The sequence below is a fragment of the Lygodium microphyllum genome, chromosome 25 (assembly GCF_053477565.2).
Source record: "Lygodium microphyllum isolate KBCC chromosome 25, Lygodium_microphyllum_v1.1.10, whole genome shotgun sequence".
In the NCBI taxonomy this organism is placed as follows: domain Eukaryota; kingdom Viridiplantae; phylum Streptophyta; class Polypodiopsida; order Schizaeales; family Lygodiaceae; genus Lygodium; species Lygodium microphyllum.
The window spans coordinates 2,617,974-2,638,035 of NC_141159.1; the positions used below are offsets into that span (position 1 = coordinate 2,617,974).

The 20,062-nt window shown below is 37.5% G+C and overlaps 1 pseudogene; it reads left to right on the forward strand.

Annotated features, from left to right (window-relative positions):
* The first annotated feature begins 15,769 nt into the window (after positions 1-15,769).
* On the forward strand, positions 15,770-19,351 carry LOC148013839 (aldehyde oxidase GLOX pseudogene; annotated as a pseudogene).
* The last annotated feature ends 711 nt before the right edge of the window (positions 19,352-20,062 follow it).

The window sequence follows — 20,062 nt, forward strand, 5'->3', positions numbered from 1 at the left end:
AGTCATTGGAATGCTAGGATGTGGGTGCTTAGATATTTGAAGGAAACTCTTGACTATGGTATCATATATAGTTTCAAAAGTTCTCTTATGGATAACTGTGACTTAGATTGGTTAGGTGGTGATAGTGATTCCAGGAAATCGGTTTCTACATATTGTTTCTCTTTAGGTTTAAGAATCTTCTCTTGGATCAGTAAGAAGCAATCAATTGTGGCATTATCTTCTACTGAAGCAAAGTACAATGTAGCTTGCTTTACTACATGTGAAGCAATATAGTTAAGGAGGATCCTATGCCATATGGGCAATAAGAGTTACATCGCCATTGCTAAAAATACAACTTTTTATGCACGCACCAAACACATTGAGATCCAATATCACAATGTACATCACTTAATTGAGGATGGGATAGTAGAACTAGCAACAGAGGAGAATAGAGCATATATCTTCACCAAAGCTCTTATGATGGATCTCCTTCGAATTCATCTTCAAATACTTGGCATTAGACTAAGAATGTAGCTTATGGACATTGTAGGGGGGTGTTAGATATGCTAAATGTCCCACCCTCTTAAGGTGCCACCAATGATTCATGGTGCTCTAAGTTGTAAGACCCCCATTATGAGGAGAAGCCATGTATGAGCATAGATATTGGGTGGGTTCTGACTTGTATGTTAGATGAGGTCTATGTGACCGGATGGCAAAAAGGTGACCTTTGTAGATCTAGCTTTGGACTAGATAGAGCAATTATGTTGGTAGCGACTCGAGGCATAATGCATTAAGCTCGATGATAAATAGAATATTCCTTGGCCGACTAGGGAAGGTTCATAATATGGCCGCACATGTTGACTATACTATCATCTCAGGCTATAAAAGGAAGACCCCTCTAAAGCCATCGTCAACCTATCTTTCACCTAGTCAAAGTTCTTCCAACTACCCTTAAGCTCTTAAACTAGCATCTGTTTGGATCGCCATTTAAGCTTCATAATGGAAGCACATTGGTGGACAAAGCCATATTTGTATAAGTTCATTTGAAATTAAAGTAGTCTTTGTTCTTCTCATGTTTGTTGTGTGTTCTCTACTCCTTGCTTAGATTCTGTCCACTATGTTGTGTAATTTCTACATCTACTAGCTTCTAGTGGGTTGGCAATTGGATAAATCGAAGGTTATTTTGTGCACCAAGTGTCCTACATATCTTGTTGTTATGCATCCATGAATAATCACAGCTTCCTTCTTATTCTTGTGAACCTCCATTGACCACAACTCTTAAAGCTTCTTCACAATCTCCCACTTGATAATATATGAAAATTCTACAATGAAGGTCCAAATCTTCCATTGATACTCATTCTATTTGTTTTTCTCTTTAGTTTTGTGGGAAACGGTTAGCTATAATAATACAACTTCATATAGCTTCACAAGGTAGTGGGATTAGTTTGTCACATAGAGCCCACATCAAGATAGTGACATGTTTTCGCTATTGAGAAATGCACTTATTGTAGAAAGTGGCTTTGGCAATGAACACCTTCACTTCTTCAATATTAGCAATAATTCTATAATCTTGCATTGATTTTATTTCTCTTCAACTATGCCACTCCTTCCATTTTCATCCTCTATTGGTGCTTTTTATTGATAGTAGTCTCCTTGGTTGCACACAAAACATGGAGCCCCAAGAGAAACACCAAGAAAACAGGGAAAATATTGTAAGAAAATCTATCTTACCTCACAAGAAAGCTTGTTCTTCATACTTTAATCAACCACAAGAAGAAAAGAAACACCAAGAACAACCAATTTTCATGCAACATCACATAGTGAATCTTCCATGGATTTTTCACAATAAATTTTCAACATATTCTTCATAGAAACCATCAAAGAACCAAAATAACACACAGGAATGATCAACTTTAAATGAAATTCATCACGTAGTATTCATATTTCATCATCTTCATAGTCTTCATAGTCTTTCTCTCAATCTCTCACATGTAGATACAATGTTTCTTCATAGAAATTGGCTCTCTCTCATACACATTCTCCCGCAAATATGATTTCTCTCAATAGTACATGAGAATAAAAATGAATTATACTCAATAATACTCTCTTGGTTGTGGATACCTCTCCCAAGAGGTGTGCCTAATATGAAGGGGCACCAGAGCCACTACAGTGTCCCTTGGGAGCTCATCAATGTCACTGTCACTTCAATCTTCACTTCAAGTCTTCAATATCTACTTCTTTTGCTTCTTTGAGCTATTAATAGCTTCCATTATTCTCTTTCCAAAAGTAGAAAACATCCCCAAGCTAAACATCCATCCACCAAAATACTTGCAAAAGCATACATAAGACAATAGAGGGTAAACAGAAGTTCAACAATACACTACCGAAGGTCTATAGAAAAACCTTCCAATTTTCTCTCAATTATTTCGCAAACCATTCATCTACAATCATAACCTCTCCAATAGAAAGAAGACATATCAAAACACAAGCAAAATAGACATATCAAAATCAAACAGACGCATCACAGAATCAATTAGTACATCATAACTCAACTAAAAACCATCATAAGCTTCTTAAACCTACTCAATCCATTCCAACACACTTCAAAACACTTTCAAACTATCCAAAAACTAATCAATCAATCATAAAATCAAACAAAAATCACCCAAATTCCAACAAAGCTAAAAATATAGTCATTTTACCACTCAACAAGGTATAACAAATCTCTTAGTGTGGCCACCACACTCTCTATTCTAGTATTCATAGCAAGAAGCAATGATAGGAGCAAGTTGGAGGTAATATAAAACATACTTGACCCTCAGTCATAAGGAGGGTAGTTTGGTAGTTATCTTACTGATATTGGCCATCACCATCTATGCTACTTTCGAACATGTAGATTTAGGCGACTAGGTGATCCCTAGATCTACATTGCACATGAAGCATCTAGCCTCATCCCACAAGGATCGACTTTTGTGTTCCTGAAGGCATAACTATGGTCTCTAACAGCCATGTAGCATTAAGCTAAAATGGTCACTATTACACACATTGTTAGAGACTCGAGGTGGGCAAGCATTGCACTTGGTTCAATGAGAGTGAGAAATGAGGGGGAGCTGAGCATCAACCCCTTTGCCAATAAGGCATAGTCTCACATTGGTCCCCTAAAATAATGCTTAGTCAATTGTTCTAAGACTCGACCCTAGGAATAGTCATGTTTATTGATCCTTTTCTAAAATTTGGGAAAAGTCACCTGGCTAACTAGGTCTACCCGTCTTATCTAGGAAGACTATCCACATGCTTTTCTTTAATAACATGATGTATTTTAGTTATCTAAGTAAGTATACTACTCATGTTGTGAAACATATAAAAATAGGAATGCAAGGATAACCTTCCTTGATTAATCTTTACACACAGGGTTTATTGACACATTTTTAAATAGGAATGCAAGGATAACCTTTTGGAAAACATGGTAATTCATATTATTCTCATAATTACAACTGTCCCCAAGAGCAAACAAACCCAAAAACTACTTATCACCCTACCCTGTTCTTTAGGGGCCTTCCAATGCTAAACCACATTGGGCTTGTATAGGTTTCCTTTACTATCTTAGGATTGGGATCGAGATTATAACCTCAAACTAGAACCCTACTGGTTCTCGCCCACTGTAAAGGAGAAACTTCTTATATGGATGACCATACAATCAACAAATAATTAATAATGAGTCGTCCTTTCCAAATAAGGATCATCTTAAACTTTCCAATTGAATTTTTAAATAATTTTCATTCAACCACCAAAAAATCCAACTCATAAATTGAGTTTAACTTCAAACATGTGAGCACACGTCAATGAAACTTAAGGTATATAGATTGATTTTTTATCAATATGGAAAAAAACAAAAAGAATATTTTATTGTTTATCATATAACTTTTGCTAACTTGAAAAAATATAAGCACAATGGGCATAATCTATAAAATTTTTATCTTTCTTGACATGATTTCTAGGGATAGACTACAAAAACACTAATTTTCATAAACCATTTAATGATATTGTGACAAAAATTCCATCTAAAAGTCTAATCATTAAAAAAATAATTATATTTTTTGATAATTTCTATGAATTATATGTATAATTTTTAAAGATATTTCTATCTTATGTAATTAGTTTCCTAAATAAAATAAAGTTTTAAAATATTAAGCCTATTTTTTGTATAATTTATTCCATCTATCTAAGTTTCTTTTAATTTTAACCATATTAGCTATAATATTTACACCACTTATATAAGTTAAATTATATTTTCCAATTTTCAAAGTTAATGTTTACTCATTTTTACCTATAGCTTTTGCTATACTTTCAAATTAAACCTATATATATATATATATATATATATATATATATATATATATATAGCTTTTGCTATACTTTCAAATTTAGGAAGTTAATGATAATTCAAAAGCTAATGGAGATATTATAAGTCATAATTCTAATTTACAATTTTTTGTGATTAAAATTCAAATACTATGAATTGTTTATAAATTTTTGAAAATAAAATAATATGCATAGGCTATATCTAGAGACATATTCTCAACATTTTGATTAGTTGATGGTCTCGCCATGTCAATGTGATATCTTCTCATTATAAAGATTACCTCACCTCTCGTTAATCTCACTCTTTTACTCATCACATTGACTCTCGCACTCACTCTCTCAATTATGAGTTAGAGGAGGGTGTTTTTCTAAGGCTTTAAAGGGAAAAAAAAAAAGGAAAAAAAAAGTTAATTTCTTAAACAAGAAGATGGAAACAAATTGATAAGTAAGTTAAAAATGTTAAAATTTTAGTTTGAAATTAATCCAAAAAAATTATTTTAAATTCAAATTTAATTTGGAATATTTTGAGGGTATTTATGGTATTTAAAAATTTTGGAAAATATAACAAAAATTTGATAATAAATCTTAATAAATTAAAAAAAGTTATAATCAAAATGAGGTAAATAATTCAAAATATATCAAAAATTTAATTTTAAAATAAATTAAATTATAAATAGTTAAAATAATAACCATTTATAATTAAAAATTAAAATAAATATTTAAAATGATAATAAAGAGAAATAACTTAATTTAGTTCAAAAATCTGTAATTAAATCATAATAATATTTTAACTTAACTATATAGAAAACAAATCAATTGGAGTTTCTATGAGGGTATATAAACATCTTCTTTTGGAAAATCCTTCCACTAGATTCGGTATTCCCGTAAGAGGCTATTCCTTAAAGGCTTTTCTCTAATTTCAAGAATTCTTTCTAACAAGGTCCTAATAATTCCTTAAGTTGGTATTACAATTTATTCATCATTAAGAATATGTTCAAGATTGGGGACATAGGATTTCAACATGCTTATGTGAAATACATTGTGAATCTTCATGTGAGGAGGTAGAGCTAGCTTATAGGTATGTATCCCAAGATATTTTATGATTTTATATGACCCACAATATCTAGTACTGAGTTTCTTGAATTTCCCAAGAGATAAACAACTTTTCTTGGGGTGAACCCTTAAAAAGACTATGTTGCCTTAAAGATTTGATTTGTCCTCTTTGGGTTCGTATAGGCCTTCTATCGATCTTAGGCTATCTTTATGTCTTGATAGATTGCCTTGACTTGTTTGAATATATTATTTAGCATCCTTTTGGAGGCTTCAACCTTTAGGATTCGAGAAAGTTAGAGAAAATAAGCACTCTAGCCCATGTAATGCTTGGAATAGTCTCAACCCAATGCTTTGCTAAAATAAGGTATTATAGGCATATTGCACCAATGGAAGGTATTCAATACACTTCTTTGGCTCTCTACTACAATAGGCTCTCAAAATATCCTCCAAAACTTGATTGACCTTTTCAGTTTGGTGGCCATTGATTTGTGGGTGATAGGCCATGTTGAAGCATTGTTAGGTTCCGATGATCTAAAAGAGATTTGTCCAGAATTTGGAGGTAAATAGTATGTCACAATCATTGATGATCCTTTTTGGAAGTCCATGTAGTGGAATATCTCCTTGATGAATATCCTAGTGATATCTAATACCTTATGAGTTAATTTAATAGGAATAGCATGAGCTATATTAGTAATAAGCATGTCTACAAACACCAAAATGGAATCATACTATTAAGAGTGAAAGAGGCAATATTTTTAGCTATTTTTAATTGAATTTTTGGTTGTTTTGATGCATGGTTGATTTTTTTAAATTGGTTTTAGATTTGTTTTCGAGATTTTGGATAGTGGTTAAACAAGTTTGATTAGTTGACGATGATTTGTGATTGATTTATGAGTTGATTGTATCATTCATTAAGAAGTTTGCTCCACCCAATTTGTTGGTGCTCCACAGAAGGGAAACAAAAGGGCTTTAGTCTTTGAAAATAAAAATTCCTACTAACATTTCTTCCACTTCTTTCTTTTCATTGTCTTTGAATTTAGCTTTCATGCCATTGCAGAGAAGGAGGAATTATGCTATGAAGATGTCAAGATTCATGCATCTGAGGATAGCCAAAGTACCACCTTTTTAATAATACCAACTTCGGAGGGTTTCCTTAGTGTATGTGGAGAAGAATACCCTATCCACCAACTTCCAATGGGGTGCTATCTAAACATACAGAAGATTGTCAATACACCAAGCGTCCCATGTATCATGTTGTTGAGCATCTACGAACAAGTTCCATCTTTTCTCCTAGTTGTGGTGGACTTACTCTTGAACCTTCTTCACAATCTCCCATTTATGGGATCCACTAACTTCTCTAGCCATCTAAGGAATGGGGCAATATCCACTTTAATTTTTCCTCCTTCTTCAAGCAATTGTTGCATCACTACTACTTCTACCATTGGAGGTACATCCACCTCTTCCAACGCTTGGACCTTTAGTACTGTGTCCTGGACTGTCTCTATATCATTCTATGGCACTAGAGTGATGGCTTTGTTGGGAGCTTAAACTTTGCATCTTTTTTAGATTAAATATTTTCTTTTAAAATTATTGGTTCTCTTTTCTTGGCACGTGTAATTGCAACTACCTCTAATTCTACTAGATTGGAGGTAGGCTCTTTAAGTATATGATTTGGTGAAAAACTCGGATATATTCCATGCTAATTTTAATTTTTGGCAACTAATGTTTAAGTATATGATTTGGTGAAAAACTCGGATATATTCCATGCTAATTTTAATTTTTGGCAACTAATGTTGATGTCTCCTAGTTGCTGCAAAAGATTCAAAAGCATATTGACACAAAGATGTGGCCTAAGGATTGCCAACCCTACAATTACTACCAAGACCACCTGTGAAAGAAGTGGATGTGACCAACTCCTTCTAGATCCTAGCAATCTAAAGACTGGCGTCTAGATAGAAGGTTATTTCATTGCAAATACATTGATCAACAGAGGGTCCTCAGTGAACATAATGACTAATGTGATGATGAAAGATTTGAGCCTACAAGGCATGGAGCTGACTCAATGGCTCACCAGAGAAAAATCAAGCCTTAGGCATCTTCCATACAACAAGAGCATAGTTATAGGGTGAGATTACTGCCTAGCACACTTGACGGTGAAGCTAAACTCTTATGGGATCTCTTATACCTTGTTGTTGAGAAGACTGTGGCTATTTGAAGCACGACCAAGGACTAATTATTTCAAAGGAACCCTAACCCTAGGTAGGGAACCCAATAAAGTGGTGCTAAAGTTCTATGATTCATAGAAAGGACATGGATCCACTTTCATAGAAGTCTCATCTAACCCTTCCAATGAAGACACAAATGGCACATCAGTAGAAGAAGATGTCGTCAAGAAAAAAAATCCAAAGAAATTTGAGGCTTTGTCTATGATAGTGAGCACCATAAACCAACCTCTAAAAGAAATTTGAGGCTTCGTCTGTGATAGTGAGCACTATAAGCCAACTTCCAAAAGAAGCAAAGTTTTGTCGATGGGTGAATATCTCTTACTTGAACCACACATGACCTCTTAAATTAATTTTAACAATGAGATACATGAATATATTACTCTCCCTATTATATGGTCATAATAGAGCTAGAGACAGAAGCAAAAAATGTAATAAAGAATCTATTCTTCTCTTATAGAGCCCTATAGAAGCAAAGATAGAGTCAGAAGAGAAAGATTATGACATTGAAGATCAAGATTCCAATAGGAGTAAGAACATATTCAATTAGAAGAGACTACAAATGAAGATGAAGTTCCAAAGGCCTAAAAAGCTAAAGATCCCATGCTATTGGATGGAATGATGATGGTACCCTTCAGATAATCAATGAAGAGTCTCTACAACACCACCTACTATTGCACTTTGAATGCTTGGACAATATTCAAAGGATGGCCTTATAGTGCATGGAAAGCCACATAATCTTGATACAAAGTCTACCATGATAACTTCATTAAGCATAAAGATTTCAAAGAAGGAGACCTAGTCCTCACATATGACTTACGCTTTGGTAAGTTTCCAAGAAATCTCCGATAGCACTAGATGGACCTCTACAAGATACTTGAAGTCCACCCTAATGTCTCTATTCAAGTGCAAGTAGTGGATGCCTTTGATGATCCCTTCTTGATTACTGTGCCTAAAGAAGTACTTCCCTTCCTAGGGATCCTAGCAATCACAATCAATAGTCCCCCTCCCCTTGGGGCATCACTTATTACTATTTTTCATGCTACTACTAATAGCCATTGCTCTCATTTTGAGGAGGCATCATTCTTTTGCCCCTATAACTCCATCTACCACCCTTGTTTTATTACCTTCTTTTTCAATCCAGCAGAGGTGGAGTGGATGGTTTGAAAAATGATGTTCTTGTCAGTCCCAAAAGAAAAGAATGAAAATAAAAAAACCCAAAAATAGGTTATGAGAGAAAAGGACTTCCATCCTTGCCAGGTTGAGTTGCTCTTCAAGAAAAGGTAGAAATACCCTCGAGAGCAGGGACAACAAAAAAAAAGAAAAAAATACATAAAACTATTATGGGAGAAAAGGAAAAAAAATCCCCTACCATCATAGGTCCTTCTTCGAGAGGCAACACCCTTGGGTGGGAAGTTGGTTGTCGAAAAGGTGGCACCACTCTAGAGTCCAATTTAGTTTATTGATCCTTTCAAGATGTAATTTTGAAGCCACCTTCCTCGGTGTGTTGTTTCTTGTGATTCCACAGATATTGTCCGACTCCTATAATAGATATACGATCGTACACCGACACATGTTCTTGATATGTTTGCTATCTCTCTGGGTACGCCTCTTCATCAACATACACTATTCGATATCATCAACAAGCAAATGCCGATCTTTGTCAATAACCATTGAGTGAGGTGAGCTTTCATCCTAATAGGATGGAATGAGTATGGGTTGCCCTTTGTATCTATCAACAAAGCATGAGACAAAGGGTGGGGCAAGTGACCACTCTTTGCTCTTTTTAATCAATGAGAGATGCAATGTGTGAATGGAGTGTTGCATGCATGGATTGGACCTCTCAATACACAATGTACTATTTGTTCTATGCATGATACTATAAGGCTCTTTGGCCTTCTATTTCTCACATCTTATGCTAGCATAGGGCAGTGGGACATACTTATGCACCATCGATTGCGCGCAAGGTTTACAACTTTTGCAAAAGTGACTTTGAGGAATAACTCAATGGGTGTTTAGACACATGCTACCCTCCTGTATCTATCAATAGAATATGAGATAGAGGGGGCTTTGTGTTATCGACCTTATGTTCCAAATACCAAGAGGTGAGGATTGAGGGATGTTCTAATGCTTAGCAAGAGGTATGTTCTTGTTTCCCTATGCACTCACGAGATGGGCCTTTGCGACCACTACACAACATGCCACTTTGTTTTGTGTACTAAATTACAAGGCTACCTAGCCTTTGTTTCTCACATTGTATGCTGGCACAAGGTGGGATGCATTGATGTATCCTCAATTGTGCACGATGGTATATTCCCTCTTAACCCTTCCATCTGCCTAATTCTAAACTAGGTGTTAACTCTAGGTTCTCTTCATCCCTCTTTGAGCAATGTGAGTGCATGGGGTGAGTGCATGATCTATGATTCTCAAACCAAGTGGTTAGTGAGATTGAAGGTTGCATACTTCATCAATGATAACTTGCTAGTCTTCATTAACAATGCTACCTCCTTGGGAGTTGTGTAATGGTCCCTATTGTGCTAAAGCATGGCGTGAACAAGCTATGGTGCCTCCTGTAGTCAAGTTCGACACCTCACATACCAACAAGTGACCATGATAATTTTCTCAATTGGTCGAGTGTTTCCAATCCTACTCATTGTATTTTGTATTTGTGTGTTATGTCATAAGTATGGTGATACGAGGGTTGGGCTATTTGTTAGTGTTTAGGTCCATGTTGGTCATTCTAACCCAATTCCATCAGGTCTTTAATGTGTCCCTGTGTATCCTTTCTACATAAAACTATGAGAACACTCTTTACACATTTCAATTCAATGTTGATATTTCTTTTTCCAATGTTATTAGGGTCATTTCCCACCCACCTCTCATATTATAGCCCATCCCTAGGGTTTTTCTTTTTCAATTTTGTAATTTTTCTTATTTTTTGATCCTTCCATGTGAACACATCCTTGGTTCACTGAAACTGGATTCAAACATTACAAACCTATTTATTTCTTTGAAGTGGCCACTTTTCCTTTTTATATTCCCTTGTTCCCCATTATGGTTCACCCATTATTAATTTTTGAAGGATTTTATAAGATTTTGGCATGTTTCCATATGAACATGTATTTTTTGCATTAGAACTAAGCTTTAACATTATAGCCTTGATTGTCCCATCAACACGCATATCTTTCCTTTTTACATCCCATTATTTGGATGTATGGATCTGTTTATTATTAATTTGTTAATTTTCTCAGATATTTTACTTACGTATTTTTGACATTTTCCCATGCAAATTTGCTCAACTATCATTAGATTTGCATTCTGTGACTAGACAGTCCTGTTTAGCTCTTTAGATTGGACATTTTTTCTTTTTATCGCACTCTATTTTGACAAATGGATCTTCTGTTATTAATTTTTTATCAATTTGATGTGTGTATTATTGGTTATTTTCCATGTGAATGTGCCTTTTTCGGGTTGGATGTGGAATTGGCATTGCTCATCATGTTTCCCCTATCGTAGTGCCCATTTTTCCTTATTTCCATACTTTCATCCAACTTACACATTCTTTGTACTTACTTTTTGCTCTATTTTGTATGTTTCGTCTTCTTGAGTTCTCGCGTGAATGTCCACTTTTTCATCACGAGATGCATTCCATCATTTCTTATGCTCTGCATCTATCTTGCATGTGCCTCTGGCTTGTGTTTCAGTCCCCCTACTGCAAATTCTTTTATGCCTACTCCATGCATACACACGAAGGGGGCATTGCCTTTACTTTCCTTTATTTTTTTAAAAAAACACTACAGACACACACCCCCCACACCACAAAACAAACAAAAATCTTAATTAATTATTTCCTAATAAAAATTCAAGAATAATTCCTCCCTTCCCCCACCAACCTCATCCACCACCACCTCTATCTCTCTCATCTACAACCACCCTCCTCCCTCTACCACCACACATCCCCCCCGCCCCCAATCCACATGCAGAACAAAGTTTCACCCTCCCATGTACGCCCCTCCTAACCCCCCGTCATGTGAGTCCCTTCTTGCAACAGCCACACCTCCCCCATCACTGCCCTCCCACATGTGTAGGCCCTTGTTCACAAGCGAGTTGCTCGCATTTGATTTTTTTGGTGCTATCCGTGTTCATGTATTCCGTTCCTGCCTGTGTGTGTGAATTTTTCGTTGATGTTCATGCACAAGAGGCCCAAGTGGTCTACTCTTGTCATGACGTCATATTCACGTGCTAAAGCCAAGTAGAGGTCATTTTACCCATGACTCACACGTTTTTGGAATTAAAAAATCCAAACAAATGCATAAATTACTTGAAAAAGTCTTTGAAAAAATTCAACAAATTTTGAAAAAAAAATCAACATATTAGTAAAATAAATAAAATAAATCTTTATTTACAAAGTAAAATAAATAAAAATGGAGAAGTTAAAAAAATTAGAGCCAAAATCTAATAAAATTTCAACTAAATCTATCATTCCATGTAAGAAGTTGCACTTGCTTTATTTTTCTTAATTGGCTAGAGTTCTTTTGCTTGTTCCTGTGCCTTCTTTTGCATACATGTTTACCTACCAATTTCTATGTGCCATCAAACTTTGGGGGCGTTCCACAATACACTAGGTTTTTCTTTCTTTTCCTTCCTCCATATGCATTCTAACGCACATTTAATTATAATAAAATAAACCACCATTGTACCACTCAAATTAATAGAAAGCATCTCCTAATTTGTAATAAAAATGAGCCCAACTATTAATTTTGTAAAAGAAACCTTGCCATTGCAGATGCACCTTACTATACAAAAATCCACATGGCTTTTAAATTAAAATCAACCCCACTAATTCACTTGTGCACGTGCATTCACACTCCATACATCCTAAATTGTAATCAAAATAAATCCCATGTCATCACACATGTATGTGCTTTTGCTGCAAAGATCATATAATTTTACAAATGAAGTGCATTATAGAGACCCTTGGTCAATCCAGTCTAAGAAAGGAAGGGTTATGATAATTTTGATTCACCAAGCATTAAAGGAAAATTAATAATAATCTGATGATTTATTTATCACCTAATTAAAGGAATCTACTTAGCCCTTATCCACTCACTACATCATACCTTAAGTAAACACAATGCACATACGACGATGGAATGACTCATTCATGTCTGGTCTTATGAGTGCTATACTAACAGGTCTATTAGTCCATGGTCTTGATACACATTGACCCTCATTTGTTTAATCACAAGGATATTGTATGCTTGACTTTTCTTTTCTTTTTTCAAAATTGATTACAAGGATTAGGGCATATATTTATCTGCATATAACCAACATATGAGTCACATTTGTGCATAGGTCATGTAAAATTTTCCATAGGTTGTGGTTTACTTAGGGAATGTCTAGTCAAGTCATGTCATTCACGGTTGCATTGATCATTTCTATTCTCGATTGTGAGCTCTATTTCCTTTTTAGATGAAATTCCTCTATTTTCCTAGTTTGTGTATGTGTGGGTTTTCTTCTTGTAATCTAAATGGCTCCCCTACTAGTGATAGTGGTGCAACATGTTTCACTGCTAGTCCCCGACTATTTTCTCTTGTTAGAAGAGGATTGTATGTCAGGTGGGGTTGAGTGACTTTGGTACTCTTCAGTTCTCACCTATGGATGCCAAGGTGTGCTAATCTTTTTCAAATTCATATAAACACAGGCAGGATTGGTTTTTATGGCTATGATTTCCATATTTCTTTCGCCAATTTGAGTGAGGCCTTGTCCTTACCTCACTCTACTACACCTATGCCAGTAGTACAAAGTTATTGTCTATAGAGCATATTATGAAGAACAAATTCGCTAGGTAAGGCATGAAAATATCCTACATCAATCTATTAATAGCTGATGCATTAATTAAACCAAAGGACATAATTATACAATCAAAATGTCCATAGATAGTGTTAAAAGTAGACTTTAGGATATCTTTGTTTTTAATTTAGATCTGGTAGTAACCCAATCTTAGATCAATCTTCAAAAACATTTTTGTTCCTTGAAGCCTATCAAGGAGCACATCAATTCGTGAGATGGGATATTTATTCTTGCACTTTTAACTATTTGAGTTGAGTGGACTTCCTTCCCATTTGCTAGCTCAATAATCAGTTTCTTAGTAGGTTTGGGATCTAGCTGTAACTTCTTTATACATTTAGGAGATATGAAGGAGTGAGTAGTACCACAATCAATGAGAATCTAAAAAGATTTATCTTGGTGCTCTGTAGGCACTTGCAGGATAGTATATTGGTATCCAACCTCTTGATTATTGGTGGATGCATGGGTGATAGCTCTTTCCACTTCTTCGAAAATGGCAAGGTCATTTTCTTCTTCCCTAGCCAAGAAACAAGCTTGGCCACCCATATCACATCTTGCTCCTTGTCCTTGCCCTCGATTATTGAAATTACTCCTTGCTAGAGAGTTATGAGGAGGGTTTGCATTGGCACTCTTTGCTGCCCTAGTGAAGCACTAGGCTCGAAAATGGCTTCGCTAGTTGCATTTAAAGCAATGCAATGAATGATGAGAAGAGAAAGACTAGAAATATTTTTTAAAAAAAGAGAGAAGCCATAAAAGCTATGAACAAGGAGGTGAAATGAGAGACAATAATTGTATTATTGCCAAAAGATATAAATTATTATGTCTTATGCCTTTTATACATATCACTAAAATATATCTTCTTAGCAATTCACAATCCATCCCTTTTTGGTAATAAGTAAGCCAGTAATGAAGTCCATGGTTATATGTATCCCTTTTTTATAGTAAGTAAGCCAATAATGAAGTCCATGGTTATATGCATCCATTTTCCCTCAAGAATAGGTCATGGCTGCAATAAACCATTTGGCTTATGGATGTTATCTTTATTCCACTAACAAGGTACATACTTCATAACAAAATTCTTAGTATCTCTCCACAATCCTTTCTAGTAAAATATTTTACTAATCTTATCATAGGGTTTAAAGACTCTAAAATATCTAGCTAAAGACAAAGAATATAACTCCTCTATAATTTTCAATTTGAAAGAAGAGTAGAGGGAATAACAATCTTGTCATTAAGCCACATTAGGCCATTTTAAAGCCGATAATGTGAGTTGTTCTCCATGAGACCTTACTATAATTTTTAAAAAACATGGTTGAGCTCATAATCCAAAAGATAGGCCTTTTGTAACTCAATCCAATCATTACGTAGCTCAGTCATAGCTAAAACTTTACACGTCCACATTCTGAAAAGAAATCGACTACCACATTATCCTTACCCCCTGTATGAGTGACATCAAATTTATATATATATATATATATATAGGTGGATAATTTTTCTATATATATATGGATGGATAATTTTTCTCTTAAACTAGTATCCTTCTCATTCCAAGGAATGAGGGTGACTTTATGATGCCATATTTATCCTCATAGCTTGGCAAAAGATAACCAGTGTCATCATCATCCATGTAAATAAGCACTTCATATATATTCTTAAAGAAAATTATGCTCTTTTTGTGGGAACATTTAGAAACACATCTCCGTTTTCATAACATATTAATGTATACAAACACATCTTGAGTTTCAAACGTATTGATATATGCCTCATTTAGCAAAAAAGTTCTCAATATATCCCTCCATTTTGACCAAATACTCAAAAGTGCCCATCCAAATTTCCTCATAACATTGTCTCCGGGGCTTTTACCAAGTTTCAAACTTTCCTGTATGGAAGATCATAGATGTAAACATCCATCTTTGGACGGGAGTAAATAAATGCATTACATTAATGAATATCTTTGAATACACAAGCTAGCTAGGCCGATTACGTATAGCATGTTGGTCAAGGCTCTATTACTTAATGATACATGTGCAAACTAAGGTCCTCGAGATACCGTGCGACTCTAAAGACTTTCTAGCCAAGAAACTACCATACCCATGCCATCGGAAAACTTCTTTACATGGAGTTACTTAACACAATTATATGATGTATACATATTTTTCTGCAAAGAAATGTAAGAAAAAAAAATGTTAAGCACACGAGCACATTGGCGGTTCAAATAAACGTTTATTTGCGAGAAGGACAAAAGGGACCAAAGCCATGCCTGGATCACGTTACTGTTGACCCTGGGCTATGAGACTATATATGAGTGTGGGGCCCAAGCCCCTAGCGATGGAGGCAGGCACGATGATTCATCCTTGCACGTCCGCATGCCAGCACGTGCCACGCCCCTGCCATTTTTCCTATTATCCACCCCAATCAGTTGCGTGTGCACTCCATATTATTCAGTCCTCCATGTTACTTCAGTGTATATGCCACCTCCTCAGTAATCCACATATGTCCTTCATTCAGTACAGCATTCAACACATTTCCTGCATTGTCACCTCCTCAGTAAACTATCCAATAGAAGAATTGCCAGGACATTAGAAGCAGCCATTGAAGCTGAATAACCCCACATGACAGCCTGTGTGATGGGGGGGAAATCATGGCACACAAAGGACAAACTGTTCATGAGAAACTGAGGTTTAGTGCCAACCATATTGCTAGATTTTTTTTAAAAACCTGCAAACTGTAAGAAAGAACTTGCAAATTGTCAAGGTTGAAGGTTTTTGCATCGGCTCTGAAAAATGCTGTTCATGGACATTGAGACAAACCTAATAGGTGAAACCCATTCTTCTGTGATGCTGGGCGGCGCCCAGGGGCGGTGATGGCCGTACTGTTGTCTGGGTCTATGCCAGCCAAATGAAGCAAGGTTTTTCAGTGAGTCACCTTCCCATCATGATGCAGCAACCCTTAGCTGGCTGGCAGTAGTGTTGGCCCATTTGTAGCATTCCCCAACCCAGTTTGTATAAACCAAGGTTTGTTGACTAAAACCCAGCCTTTTGCCTCCATATAAACAGGTCATGGTGTTGTAAGCTTGCACTTGAAGGGATTCCTTGAGCTCAATAGTAGCCAACAAACATCTTTTGTTGGCTGCTTGCAGCCCACTTCTTCTCTCGACAAACGAATTAGATGATCTCCTCTCTCCATAGACACCATACCCCTCATGACACAGTTGTTGTCCCTCCCTCTCTCTCTCTCTCTCTCTCTCTCAAACATCATTTGCAGTGATGGTCGACAAACTGCATCCATTCGCCGCATTGCTCGGCTAACTTGGATTGTTTGACACAACTCAATTGATCCTTCTCAAATCCTTGTCTAACTAACTCGTTCTTATCAAATTCATCTCTCAATGTTCATTGCTTATACACTTCATGATTTCTTATTCCCAGTCCCAAACCCTTGAAGTATTCCTTCATTCTGATTAAACACATTTGCACACAATCCATCCATAGTGAAGTTAACCCAAACTGTGCTTCATCAATTTGAAAAAAACCACTTAACCACCAACAAACATAATGAGACATCAGCAGCCAACGCTAACCCATTATTTCCTATTGCTTCTACTGTCTGTGTTCTCCAGCTTCCATGATGGCTCTCTTGTGGCAGGCCAGACATTTCAAGTGCTAAATCCGAATGCTGGCATTGCTTCGATGCACACTGCGGTCACGAGATTCAACACTGTCATTTTGCTTGACAGGACCAACATTGGGCCTTCCCAGATCAGGCTTCCCAACGGGCGGTGCCGCGACAACACGCAGGACCTCACCCTCAAGCATGATTGTACTGCCCATTCAGTCATGTTCACACCAGGTCCGAACACTGTACGGCCACTCTTCATCTTCACCGACACATGGTGCTCGTCTGGGGCGTTCTTCCCAGATGGCACATTGGTGCAGACAGGAGGTGATTTTGAGGGCAAGTTCAAGATAAGGAGGCTGACCCCATGCCCATCAAGTGGGCAGTGTGACTGGTTTGAGGAGACCAGAGTAGCCCTGAAGGACCCTAGATGGTATGCCACCAATCAACTGCTGCCGGATGGCAGGATGATCATTGTAGGAGGAAGGTCTGTGCCTTCCTATGAATTCTTCCCAAAGCCAGCTGGGCAAGGGAGCTTCTTCCTCAAACTCCTGGCTGACACAAGCAACTTTGAGATGGACAACCTGTACCCCTTTGTGCATTTGCTGCCGGATGGGAACCTGTTCATCTTTGCCAACAGAGACTCCATTCTCCTCAACTACAAGACCAACAGAGTCCTGAGGAAGTACCCCACCATCCCCGGCAACCCGCGCAACTACCCGTCCGCAGGGAGCTCCGTGCTGCTGCCACTCGACGGACCAACCAACTTCGCGACCGCAGAAGTGCTGGTGTGCGGCGGGGCGCAGCTGGGGTCCTTCAAGAACTCGGCGAAGCAGTTTCTGTGCTCGGCGTCGTGCGGGCGGATGGTGGTGACCTCGCCGAGGCCGGCATGGGCAATGGAGACCATGCCAATCCCGCGGTGCATGGGCGACATGGTGCTGCTGCCGTCGCGGGATGTGGTGATCATCAATGGGGCCAGGAATGGTGCCCAGGGTTGGGGGTTTGCCACCAATGCAGTGCTGAACCCTGTCCTGTACAGACCAGGGTTTAGGGCAGGGAGGAGGTTTGTGGTGCAGCCTGCAGGGAGGATCCCTAGGGTTTACCATTCCACAGCCAATCTGCTGGCTGATGGGAGGGTCCTCCTGGCAGGCAGCAACACACACCAATTCTATACCTTCTCAGGGGCCTTCCCCACAGAGCTCAGGCTTGAGGCATGGTCCCCTCCATATCTGCAAGCAGGGAACAACATCAAGAGGCCCACCATTGTCACTGCCCCTGCCAGGCTTACCTTTGGGCTGGTCTTCAATGTGGTGTTCACATGCAGATCAGCCCCCCAAGGTTTTGAAGTGAACCTGATGAGTGCCCCTTACACCACCCACTCTTACTCCCAAGGCCAACGCCTGGTCAGGTTGAAGGTCTTGTCCGTTGCATTGGTAGGGGCCAATAGGTATAACGCCCGTGTGGTTGCCCCGCCCAATGGCAACATCACCCCCTCTGCCTATTACATGCTCTTCCCCATCATGGCTGGCATCCCTAGCCCGGCCTTCTGGGTCCAAGTCGTTGGTCGCTAATAAATCCCGCTAATATTCTTGTCACATTTACCCTCTCTCGATTACACTCAGACTAGATAGTCACTCACCCACCATTTCTTTCACTTCACATAGGCAATAGAGGGAACTTCTAGGTGATAATCCATGCCAATAGCCCTTGCTTCTTCTCTCTAAGATTACAAAACAAAAAAGAAACGAAAAACCAAGTATATGATGAGAAGGGCAACATACCAAGAAGAGGCTTAGGTTGTCCTTCCTTTCTTTGGAATAATTTTACATATGAAGCATCAACTTGTTCAACAATTCAAAACTTCTACTCATGCCTTACAACTCTTTCTGTGTGCTCTCTAATGGCCACATTGGACAACCATCAATGATCATATTATGGATGTTTTGAGATTGCGCATCAATAAGAAGTAACTCTCTTATTTCACCTTTCTCACCATCCGTAGCAGTAGAAACTTTTATGCTTTTTAGAATATATTTTGGGTCCATGTACAATGATATATTTATGACACTTGATGATTCATATCCATGGGAGGTTGCTCCACATTAATCTTATCAAACTCATTATATGGCCCCGCGAATACAAAGGTCCTTGTATGGAACCATAAACAGTGTACTTAGTTTCACCAGGTGTGGAATCTCACACAATGAATCCACAGCTCACTTTGCAAAATATAGTATCCCGTATGATAATGTTCTCACCATTTTGTGTGTGGTAGTGATAATGGAAGAATAAGAGAGGGAGCATCCCTAATTTTTCCTTGCTTGTTGCTTGTATTGTTGTTGATACTTCCATTCATGCTATTAGAGTGATAGTGGCTCTATTTTATGAGATGCACAAGGGTTGAAAGTTGTTAGATCATCGTTGAAAAAGCATGTCAAAGATGTGCTATGAAAGCACAAATGGTATCTTCAAATGCAATAGGACATTAAAAAAATTATAACCAAATAAATTACATGACAAGTTGAGCCCTCCAACTCATTCACTTTTCTCAATCCTCTATTTGTGTGTGTGTGTGTGTGTGTGTGTGTGTGTGTGCACATGTGCATGTGTGTGCATTGTTGCTACTTCTACTTGTGTTGGTACTACTAGTATTGGTGGTGGTGTTGCTTCTTCCTAGTTGTTTTTCTAATATTGGCTGTTTCTTCTTTGTTTTCTTCTTACATTTTCCTCTAGTATCTTTTCTTGTTGCTCTACTTGTTGGATTCGATTATTCTTCTTGCTTGCTCCACAATTATTTATATTGTTGCTCCTCCTCCTCCTCCCCCTCCTCCTCCTAGTAGTCCATACTAATCTTATCCATTCTCAACAATTGAGAGGGATGAGTTTTTTGCTTCTTAACATGGCTCAATTTTAGGAATAGATTGTAATCTTATCTATTCTAGGCACTTGAGATGGATGAATTTTTCCCATCTCTAGCTATA